Here is a 9,480-nt window from a genome sequence, read left to right on the forward strand (position 1 = left end):
ACAGTAATATAACCCCCCAGCGCTGTATACAGTAATATAACCCCCAGCGCTGTATACAGTAATATAACACCCCCAGCGCTGTATACAGTAATATAACCCCCAGCGCTGTATACAATAATATAACCCCCAGCACTGTATACAGTAATATAACCCCCCAGCGCTGTATACAGTAATATAACCCCCAGCGCTGTATACAGTAATATAACCCCCAGCGCTGTATACAGTAATATAACCCCCAGCGCTGTATACAGTAATATAACCCCCCAGCACTGTATACAGTAATATAACCCCCAGCGCTGTATACAGTAATATAACCCCCCAGCACTGTATACAGTAATATAACCCCCAGCGCTGTATACAGTAATATAACCCCCCAGCGCTGTATACAGTAATATAACCCCCCAGCGCTGTATACAGTAATATAACCCCCCAGCGCTGTATACAGTAATATAACCCCCAGCGCTGTGTACAGTAATATAACTCCCAGCGCTGTATACAGTAATATAACCCCCAGCGCTGTATACAGTAATATAACCCCCACCGCTGTATACAGTAATATAACCCCCAGCGCTGTATACAGTAATATAACCCCCAGCACTGTATACAGTAATATAACCCCCAGCGCTGTATACAGTAATATAACCCCCAGCACTGTATACAGTAATATAACCCCCAGCGCTGTGTACAGTAATATAACCCCCCAGCGCTGTGTACAGTAATATAACCCCCCAGCGCTGTATACAGTAATATAACCCCCAGCGCTGTATACAGTAATATAACCCCCCAGCGCTGTATACAGTAATATAACCCCCAGCGCTGTATACAGTAATATAACCCCCCAGCGCTGTATACAGTAATATAACCCCCCCAGCGCTGTATACAGTAATATAACCCCCAGCGCTGTGTACAGTAATATAACCCCCCAGCGCTGTGTACAGTAATATAACCCCCCAGCGCTGTATACAGTAATATAACCCCCAGCGCTGTATACAGTAATATAACCCCCCAGCGCTGTATACAGTAATATAACCCCCACCGCTGTATACAGTAATATAACCCCCAGCGCTGTATACAGTAATATAACCCCCAGCACTGTATACAGTAATATAACCCCCAGCGCTGTATACAGTAATATAACCCCCAGCACTGTATACAGTAATATAACCCCCAGCGCTGTGTACAGTAATATAACCCCCCAGCGCTGTGTACAGTAATATAACCCCCCAGCGCTGTATACAGTAATATAACCCCCAGCGCTGTATACAGTAATATAACCCCCCAGCGCTGTATACAGTAATATAACCCCCAGCGCTGTATACAGTAATATAACCCCCCAGCGCTGTATACAGTAATATAACCCCCCCAGCGCTGTATACAGTAATATAACCCCCAGCGCTGTATACAGTAATATAACCCCCAGCACTGTATACAGTAATAAACTGGGTGATGTAAAAGATATTTTGAACACCAAAAGTAGTTACCTGCGCACTATCCCAAATCCCTGTGCTTATTTAGACAAATGGAGATTTATAGTTTCACTCCCCATGTGGTCCCTATGAAGGGTTACTAAGTGTGTAGGGGTTTAGAGAATACCCCTCTCTGTCTGATTAGAGATTCTTCCTGTAGCTCATAGCAGGGGGGTGAAGAGTTCAGTGCAGGAGTCACTTACCGTGATAAACGGCCATTGGAGTGAAACTAAAAACCTCCATTTGTCTAAATAAGCGCAGGTGTTTGGGATAGTGCGCAGGTGACTATTTTTTGGTGTTCTATGTATTTCGGGCTGACGAATACTATAGCCATTGCTGCCGACCGAGAGTGATGGGAGTTTGAGCGCATGGCTTTCTTCTGTGTGTTTTGTATTAAAAGATATTTTGCATGACTTTCCGGCTCAAACACCACACTGAGCTGATGCTTTATGGCGATGCTAATGAAGTCCGCTCCTCCATAGACTTTCATTAGTCAGAGAGTCCAACTGAATGATTAAGACCGAGTCATTCTATTGTTTCCCACAGGCAGTATGATAAGGAGTCGAGCAAGAACTCACAAATGGCTGATATGCAGGCGCCTGGAAACATATTTTGGAGCAAAACTAGGTAAAAAACAAAAATGGCAATATAATATATATTTAATCTGACCTCTGATAAAATGATTAAGATATTTCCTTTAACCTGGTCCAGTGCAGACCACCTCACCCTGCGACCTCTGGACCCTCTAACTCCGCTGCTGCCCAGTAATAATACCCCAGAAGTGCTACTTTTATTGCACTTTTTAGAAGCCCTTCCACCCCATTATATCAGATCGTTTCAGGTCACCATCAGAATGGGAAAGAATCAGTGCATTTCTCACTCCTCTGGCACGCAGCGGGTTAATATTATTTATTGTTTTGTATAGCGCCATCATATTCTGTAGTGCTGTACAACGGGTACAAACCACATATTTACATAAAAAATAAAAGCGCTCTGTCCTTTCCCGTACGCCCTGCGTGGCGAAGGACGGGTTATACGCCCCTCCAGCGCTCAGAGGGTTAAGTTATATGTCTACTGAAGGGTAGTGAAATACGCTGTCATTTGCACTTTAGCCACCAGGGGTCCCTGTCACCTAAATATTCCTTCCCGGCCCTCTGTCCGCATCACAAGGGTCCTGAAGGGGTAGATCTGGGTGAATGCGAGATGCTGAGACCCCCTAAAGGGGTTAAACTGGGGGCAAAGAAATCCGGAGCTATACGAGACCCTGCGGGGGAGGGGTATACATTCTATAGCTTGCGTTAACAGACGTCATTTTCAAAGTTTCCATTTTGTAATATTTTATAATAATATTAATGATGTTAATTCATAGATTAATATAATATTCTGATAAACGTTAATAATTACCCCGGAATTCATTGTGAAAATTCGGTCCCGTTTACTATAAATAGAAATCTTTACATTCCAATGGAACCTCCCGGAATATCCCATAACGGTAATGCCTATGGGGTCACCGGTTACTCCGTCTATAGGACCTCTGTCCTCCTATCCACTCACTGCTCCGGTGGGATACTTCCCAAGTTCCCCTGTTTAGTATGATGAGTCCCTCTCTGGGCCCCAGACCCTTGTGTCACCTTTTCCTCCCCTGATGCCCCCCCCAATGCCCCTCTTTACTCCCCTGATACCTGTGTTGATGCCACGGATCAAAAAGTGGCCTAGAAAACACGTTTCGCATAACAAATATTATTATTTATTGTTTTATATAGCGCCGTTATATTCCGTAGGGCTGTACAATGTTTGTTACGTGGTAACGCTCGCTGCCGGCTGTTCTCACGGTCAGCGGTGGGGCGAGCGGTGGGGCAATCGGTGGCACGGCGTCTTCAGTTGTAAACAAGAGTCGTCGGTCACCAGAAGACGCCGGCTTCGCTTCAAAAACACGCGGCTGATGCAAGAAAGTGATTTTTTACAGGACTTCCTCATTTCAGTGGCTGAGGAGCGGCGGCGCCGCGAGACGGATAAACAGAGTATGTGGGAATAAACCACAGCGCCCTCCGTACCCCCCAACGCACTCTCCGTACCCCCCCAACGCACTCTCCGTGCCCCCCCAACGCACTCTCCGTGCTCCGTGCAATCTGTTACACATCAGTTAGCTGATAAAGGCATTAGGTAAAGATAAGGGGGTTTTATATGAACGCGTTTATTCTGTATGTAATTCTCGCTCTGTCCAGCGTGTGGCGCCAGCGGCACAGAAAGCGCGGAAGCAGATCGGCAACCAACTCCTCACCATCTAATAAGTGAAGTGTCCTAACTGAAAGGGTTAAATACAAGACTTCCTGTTTGGAAAAACTACTAACTTTTTAGTACTAACAGGTGAAGGCGACCCGATACATTCGGTAACAACGGCTCTGCTTGTGAGCTTACAATCTATTTATTAACTACCGTCATCCACTTCCTGCAGGCGGTCTATCCAGAGACAGGCAGACAATGCGTGATAAATGATAAGTTAATGGCACTGCGAGTCAGTGTAAGGGTTAAATCATGCATGTTTAATGGGTTAAAGAGACAGTCCCGTGTAAAGTGACCTAATGACAGCGACGTGTTTAATGGGTTAAAGAGACAGTCCCGTGTAAAGTGACCTAATGACAGCGCCGTGTTTAATGGGTTAAAGAGACAGTCCCGTGTAAAGTGACCTAATGACAGCGCCGTGTTTAATGGGTTAAAGAGACCGTCCCGTGTAGAGTGGCGTGTAGTGTGTGACACGCGGTGCCGGGCCGTGCTGAGCCGCAGTAATGGGATTATAGTAATTAGCTCTGATTCCTGAACAGGCTAATCTGCGGCAGAGACACAGCCTGGCTGCAAGGTAGCGGAAGCAGCCGATTGGATCGTTCACACTCTCCCTCAGCCAATCGGAGGCCCGGTTAGCGTCCACACATTCACCTGGAGGGATCTGCACGGGCCAATAACAGAAGCGCTACAGAGAGCGAGGAGATCTGATTGGATGCAGAATTTCTGTAGTGATAGAGATAGCTCTTGAGTGGGAGAACTCGATACAAACACACATGGCGTGTATATATATAAACATATGTACATTTAACCCATTAAACACCTCGCTGTCATACGGTCACTTTACACGGGACTGTCTCTTTAACCCATTAAACACCTTGCTGTCATGAGGTCACTTTACACGGGACTGTCTCTTTAACCCATTAACCCCTTGTGCTCTGTCTATACATTTAATCTGACGTCCAGCTGTCTCCCGCATACATTGTGACGGCTGCGGAATGCCACCTGACTCCATGCATTTGTGCCAATTTTAGAGCGTTAATCGAACTCTCGACTCCTCCAGCATTCCAAGAAGTCGGGGGCCGCGGTCCGCAGCGGATCTCAAAGGGCCGGGGACGGTGAAAAGTGAAATCCCCCCAAAAGGCAGCAGAGAACGCGCTCTTCGCCCTCCTGGCTCGGAAATAGTTAACCCGCCCCGTCTAGCCCTTTAAACGGGTTTTTTTTCCTGATCACACGTCAGCCTACATTTCTTCTGCCGCTCGTCTCGGAGCGATCTGTCACATTCTGCGCGTCTCAGTCACCTGCCCCCCCCCCGGGTAATCACAGAGAAGACCCCCCAAACCTGACTTCATACAGAAACCCAGAACCTGCCGGAACATCGGCCCCCATCCGGCCCGTCTAGACTGCCCATGTGCAAACACTCAAATCAGTCGTCACTTTCGTCTTAGATTCATTACCCGTATGTCTATCCCATGCATGTTTAATCCTCTCACTGTATTACCCTCTACCACTTCTGCTGGGAGGCTGTTCCACTTATCCCCCACCCCACCATCCGGATGTAATATTATTACTCTCTGGTGACATCATGCTAGAAGTGTTTGATGGCGTACGAGAGAAGGGTGTTTAGCTACTGAATTTTAGGAGGAACTCTTTAGAAGATGGAGTAGTGGATACATGGACTCAGTTTCCGGCATTAGTGGGAGGGCTGGATTTATTAAGGATATTGTTTGTTGATGGCACTTTTACTGTTGGGGGCTGTAGCAGGAGATGGTGGGGGGGCAGGAGGTGACAGGAAGGGTCTGGGGGGGTTGGCGGCAGCTGGCGGTCTTCGCATACCATCGTCCGGGGAGGGGCAGAGCTGGGAGCCCCCGGCGTGGCCCTGGGTGGGTGGCAGGCACCCGTGTGGTAGGGATTCCACATTCAGATCGGGAGCCAGGTGGCAGCGAGACGCGGCCGCGCAGGTCCACTCCTTAAATTCCGCGGGGCGTGAAAACTCCCACCATTCTCAGGCAGCCGCTCTAAAGCCGCAGACTAACCTGCTTCTTATATGCCGAATAAAAGGAGATTTCAGGTCGGGACCCCCGGATGGCGTTACGGAGAATAAAAGCCCGGAATTCCCCCCAAAAAATCCCACCAGAGGGTAATTTAAGCCGGCCGTGTGCCTATGACATCATACACGCCTGAGGGGGCAATTAACGCAGATTTCTTTAGGATGTCGTCAGACGGAAGGAAAAGATTCCGTTCTCTCCGGGCAGCCGGACCTGGAATCTGTATGTCTGACGAGGAGGGGGCCACGAGGGGCCGGAGGGTGGCTGGGAGTGCTGGATAAAGAACGGCCGGATAGAAGGGCTCGGTCACAGTGCCCCAAGAGACCACTTTAAATCCATCCAATAAGAAACCAGCACAGGATATTACATAGAACCCGCCAAGAGATCGGCCCCATCCGGCCCTTCTAGTCTGCCCATTTCTCCTTAATCAGCCGTCTGCCTCATCTTAGATTCAGGAGCCGTATGTCTATCCCATGCATGTTTAATCCCCTCACTGTATTACCCTCTACCACCTCTGCTGGGAGGTTGTTCCACTTATCTACCACCCTCTCAGTAAAGTAAAAGTTCCTTTGCTGGTTCTGTTTCCGCCAGGAGATAAGGGTCTCCAAACGGCGCAGATATCCCGGCTCCTGGGATCGTTGGGTGAATCGGGGATATGATGTCATACGTTGGCACCATTGTCACTAATACATTAAGTGACATCATATTTATCGAGCGCCGGCGGATTTTCACATCACAGAGAGTAAACGTAACGGCGGGAGAAAAGTGCCCTGGGCATGTGAGCTTACAATCTAATGGAGCCATGTGACGCGGCAGACATTGGAGACCCGAAAACTCAAAACCAACCAACCCCGAAAATTCCTGGGTCATTTTCTTCTTTTTTTTAAATGTTTCCAAAAAAATCAGTTTCTAAAAAGCGCGTATTTTAGTTTAACAGCTCAGCGCTGGGAGTCGGATGCGATACTCGGCTCTTTATCCTCTAAAAATCCTCTGGGAGCCAACTTTCTACCCAAAGTCCCTTTTATCTGATTATCTGTGAGCGAGACGTCCGACATCCGAGAGAGACCGCCGCTAATCACTCGCAGCATCCGCTTAACCCTTTATACACGTTACACGGGACTGTCTCTTTAACCCATTAAACACGGCGCTGTCATTAGGTCGCTTTACACGGGACTGTCTCTTTAACCCATTAAACACGGCGCTGTCATTAGATCACTTTACACGGGACTGTCTCTTTAACCCATTAAACACCTCGCTGTCATTAGGTCACTTTACACGGGACTGTCTCTTTAACCCATTAAACACGTCGCTGTCATTAGATCACTTTACACGGGACTGTCTCTTTAACCCATTAAACAAAATAACGCTGATCTCCTATTCTTCCTCTAATTAAGTTTCATCCAAAAAATTTGCCCCTAACAGAGGGGGGCAGAAAGTGAAATCCCTCTCCCCAATAGGACAAATACCACCCAAGTGTCCTGTTCTGAGTGAGACTGCCCTCATGGTCCAGTTTGGGAGATCAGAGGTTTAGAGGATCTCCCCGAGCGGCCAATTAGAAACGGGCTTCGGACCCCAATCGCAGCCCCCACGTGACCTCTTGAGGTGGAGCGCCAGGGTTATGATGTCATACCCTGCGTCCTCCTCCAATAGATCATCGATTCCTTTTAACTTCCCTACTTTTTGCGAGACCTCCCAAACATGCCTCCCAACTGTCCCTCCATGCACAGGACAGTCCCGGTTTTGCCGCTCCCCCCCCGCCGCTCCCCCTGCTTCTCGGGGCCAGCGGGATTCGGGGCCACAGATTGACGCAATTAAACGCAGACGCGTTAGCGCTGCCAGTTTGAGTGACGCTCTACCCCCAAGCCCCGCCCCCAGTGTTCCGATTGGCTGGAATCTTCCAATGTCTTCCGAGGGATCCATTTACTCCTTCACTTGTTGGGCGCAAACCGGGGCCGGGTTGGGGAGGACTAAGTCTAATTTAAAAAGATGCCCCTTATGTGCGGGGCAATTAAATGCCCAGCTCGGTGATGATGTCACTTTCCATATCAGGGTAACAAAGTATCCGTCGCTGCAGAGGCAGAATCTGACGCCTCGTCAGGTGCTGAACTCGACGGGGAGGGGTTATGTCACGTGAGGGTAAACAAAAAGCCATGATGTCATCGGTAACGTTTGTCAGAGAAAACCTCAGCATTGAGTCAGTTTCCTACCTGGCGGATGATGCGATGATGCAGGGGGTGACCGCGGACCCCTGCAGGCGGGGGGTGACCGCGGACCCCTGTGGGGGGGGGACGCACAGAGGGTAGAGCGATATAAATCATAATAATACGTTTATTGGCTAATTGAATGCTATTAGAGTGTAAGCTCTTTAGACCACGTGTATCATCTGCGCAGGGCAGCCTGGGTCTCCGTGCCAAGGGGCAAAAGGGATCATGTGGGGTATATAATGTATACTAGGTAGGGGGCGCTATTAATGGTGGCTTTATTTGTGCCCCAACGCTGGGTATTTGTGTAACTGGGCGGGGCATTTATTAGAAGAATATTGGGGTTTATTTACCCCGTTTAATTTATAAAGCCGTTTCCTGCTGTTTCTATACACATTATCGGGGCTTTTAGGGCCGTAGAACCCTGCGAAACCCCAGAGGGGGCTGGGTTTAGGGACAAAACAATGACTGCCCAGACTAACCAGGGACACATGGCAGGTATGCCTCACATGCTTATTCACTGTATCAAGTCACCCAAAGCCTGCATCTCACTGACAGGACTGACCTGACGGATAAAGGACACTTGTCAGCTATGAGAGCAGAATACCAGACGGGAGGTTTTTTATTATGGTTTTTTTTCCTGAATGAATAAACTGCAGATCCGCAGCAGGCGACGAGCGAGCGACACCGGCCTCTTCTGCCAGGGGAGGGGCCAGGAGCCGCGGCCAATCGCTGCCCGGGATGCCTTGTTGCTACACCCTAACCGGGGAGACAGGGCTTTCTTACTGGCCGGCGGCGGCTGGCAGCGAGCGTCGGCAAATCGCAGAGCCTCGGAATATAAACACGGCCGACGCGTTACCAAGGAGCTGAACGCCGGGACTCTGATACATCCCGGGCCGCTCCGGCCCCATCCGGCCCCCGTCTATCCTGCTGTAACGACTCAAACCTTAATCAGTCGTTGGTCTCGTCTTAGATTCAGGAGCCGTATGTCTATCCCATGCATGTTCAATCCCCTCACTGTATTACCCTCTACCACCTCTGCTGGGAGGCTGTTCCACTTATCCACCATCCCCTCAGTAAACCAAAACTTTGTTCCATTCCATCTAATTTTACATTATGGTCTCTTGTTTTAAAATGTAACATTTATTTAACATTATTGATACAAAGAAACCAATAAAAGTGCAATTTGGGCTCCTAGCGGGGGGGCGAGCAGGTCCGGGGGGGGGGCTAGGAAGTTTCTATACATAAAATGTCTTCGTTACAAAGTCAGTGACTGCAGCCAATAGAAATGATTTATACGGCCCTCACTGATACAATGTAGGACAGCACAGTTTGCAAGGATACAAGTGGGGTGGGTAAGCGGAACAGCCTCCCAGCAGAGGTGGTAGAGGGTAATACAGTGGGGGTATTAAACATGCATGGGATAGACATCCGGCTCCTGAATCTAAGACGAGACCAACGACTGATTAAGGTTTGAGTCGTTAC

Source organism: Spea bombifrons, chromosome 8 (assembly GCF_027358695.1).
Source record: "Spea bombifrons isolate aSpeBom1 chromosome 8, aSpeBom1.2.pri, whole genome shotgun sequence".
Taxonomy (NCBI): domain Eukaryota; kingdom Metazoa; phylum Chordata; class Amphibia; order Anura; family Pelobatidae; genus Spea; species Spea bombifrons.